Below are 2,979 nucleotides of genomic sequence, written 5' to 3' on the forward strand. Positions count from 1 at the left end.
TGTTGTTAGATCGTAGCTAACTTTAACAATGTTTTTATATTGCGAGTGAGTTCGAGAGAATATCTTGTGATACGAATGAGTAGCATAATCTGTGGATCTACAATTCGCATAGACATATGCAATTGGATACGCGCCGATAGTCATAGTCCTGTAGGGCGAAAACTAGGGGATTTCATAGATCGACGTGCGATTCACTCTTGATAAATAATTAAAGACATTTAATTACTTCACTAAGTAGAATAATTTTGGCATAGCTCGGGAGAGTGTGTTTAATTGAATAGGAAATCCTGTCGGAAGCTTACAATCACTATCGAAAGAATTAATTAATTAACGAGGGGTAGGTGAACCGATATTCCCAACAAATTCATTTCTCATTGAATTTTAATCAACCATTTAGATATTATATTTCATTATTCAATTATTGGATTTGTTTATTTGCATGTTTAATTGAGCATAGTAGTAATAATCGATCAATCAAATTTTCGTTGCTAAAGATTTGATAACTAGAAATAATAATTGTCAAATACAGTATTCAGTGGAACGATACTCGTACTCACGTACATTATACTATTACTTGACATCATGCACTTGCGACTAATTTTTTAGCATACAAAACCATATTTTTATTAAGGATTCCACAGTGCAAATTTTGCTCGATCAAGTTTTTGGCGCCTTTGCCAGGGACTGTTAATTCACAATTTTATTTTTAGTTATTTCCTTTAGCATTATTTTATTTTTTTTCTTGAGCTAACACTCCATATTCTATTACAGATATATTTTTCAGTACATGCCAAAGTCACTTGACGTGGAGCTTGAGAAGTTTCACCCTGAAATTGAAAGAACTTTCCGCAGGGGAAGACAACAGCAGAGACTGAAGGAACTGATGGAGAGGCACGAGCACGAGCATGAGGAGGAACACCGTGATAATAGACATGTTGAGATGCCACGCCGCATACCGATGCTAGAGTATGCATAGCCTTCTTTGGATGGTGCATGCCCCAGCATTGTGAGGCATTTGTGCGGGCAAATCACTTCGAAATCAAACCATCCATAATCCAGATGATTCAGAATACATTCCAATTTCGAGGATCTGCAGTGTATGATCCAAACACGCACATTGCAGATTTTTTTGAAATTTACGATACTTTTAAATTTAATAGAGTTTCTGATGATGCTGTTAGGTTGTGTTTATTTCCTTTCTCATTATGTTAATAAAGCTAAAACATAGTTGAATTGTTTGCCTGTAGGTTCAATCACCACATGGGAGGACATGGCGAAAACGTTTCTCATTAAATACTTTCCTCCATCTAATACCATGAAGCTGCGGGCAGAAATCAGCACATTTGCTCAATTCGAGTAGGAATCTTTATATGAGGCATGTGAGCGTTTCAAAGATCTATTACAAAGATGCCCTCATCACGAACTGCCACTTTGGTTAGTTGTTCAAACCTTTTACTATGGCTTGCTTACTCCTAATCGTACTATGATAGATGTTGCTGCTTGTGGAAACCTCTTGAGAAAAACTACTGAGGAAGGATGCGAGTTATTGGAGGAGATGGCTACTAGCAACTATCATCCTCAATCTGAAAGGAACAACCAACGAAGAAGTGCAGGAGTTCACCAGGTAACTGACCTTTCCGCTATTACTGCACAACTTGATGTCTTGAATAGGAAACTGGATGGTTTGAATATGGGTGGTACGGCTATGCGTCTGCAAGAGATATTTTGTGAAAAATACGGAGGAGAACACTATGTTAAGGACTGTCAAGACAGTGGTCTTTTTTATGTGCCAGAAGGGGCACCTGTGAATCAAGTGGGAGTCCAAAACCGTCCAAGGAATGACCCTTATTCGAACACATACAATCCTGGATGGAGGCAACATCCCAACTTCTCATGGGGTGGTCAAAACAGTCAGAATCGACCACAAGGAGGACAACCATATGGGAAACAACTGATGTACATATTTGATCCTCCTAGAGAAGAGAAGTCCAATTTGGAGCAGATGATGTCTAAGTTCATCTCATCTACCGAAACTAGAATCCAAAACCAAGATGCACCGATAATTGGCTAGAAAATCAAATTGGACAATTAGCGAAGATGATAGCAAGCAGAGAGGCGGGCACCTAGCCAAGTAATACAGAGAACAATCCAAAAGAGAAATTGAAGGTCATTGAGTTGAAGAGCGGAAAGATCTTAGAGGCTAGAGGGACATATGCACAATTCGGTAGGTTTTTAGAAGTATTCAAGAAATTGCACATCAATATTCCCTTTGCTGATGCTCTGATGCAAATGTCAAGCTATGCTAAATTTCTGAAGGATATTTTAGCAAACAAGAGGAAGTTGGAGGATCACATGACGGTGAACTTAATTGAAAATTGCTCTGCTTTGGTGCAAAACAAAATCCCACCGAAACTAAAAGACCCGCAGATTTTTTCTAATCCTTGCATGATTGATGATGTTGTTTTCCATAAAGTTTTGTGTGATCTTGGAGCAAGTATTAATCTTATGCCTTTATTTGTATTCAGGAAACTCGGATTAGGAGAGCCTAAGCCAACCAGGATGTCCTTATAGCTAGCTGACAGATTTGTCAAGTATCCACGAGGAGTGATTGAGGATGTGCTAGTGAAAGTGGACAAATTTATTTTTCTAGCAGATTTCGTGGTGCTCGACATGGAGGAGGATATGGAGATGCCTTTGATTTTGGGAAGACCATTCCATGAAACTGGCAAGGCCCTCATTGATGTTCAAGAAGGAAAGTTGAGATTGAGAGTGGGGGAGGAAGAGATTACATTTTATGTTTTTAATGCACTTAAGCACACACTGCATTATGATAGTTGTTATAGAATTGATGCTTCTAAATCTAACTATGTGCAGAATGCTCTTATGGACACTTTGGAAGCCACTCTCACTACCGAATTGAGAGAAGATGAATTGTGGCATACCTCAATGCCAACCAGCCATGGAAGAGGCAAATAAGGA

General features: G+C 38.7%; 1 non-coding gene across 1 annotated transcript; it reads right to left on the bottom strand.

The window, feature by feature from the left end:
- Window positions 1-1,319: 1,319 nt before the first annotated feature.
- On the bottom strand, window positions 1,320-1,425 carry LOC140828734 (small nucleolar RNA R71). Its single transcript, XR_012117301.1, has one exon. It is a non-coding gene; the product is annotated as a small nucleolar RNA R71 (small nucleolar RNA).
- Window positions 1,426-2,979: the final 1,554 nt, after the last annotated feature.

Source organism: Primulina eburnea, chromosome 3, assembly GCF_022965805.1.
Source record: "Primulina eburnea isolate SZY01 chromosome 3, ASM2296580v1, whole genome shotgun sequence".
Lineage (NCBI taxonomy): Eukaryota > Viridiplantae > Streptophyta > Magnoliopsida > Lamiales > Gesneriaceae > Primulina > Primulina eburnea.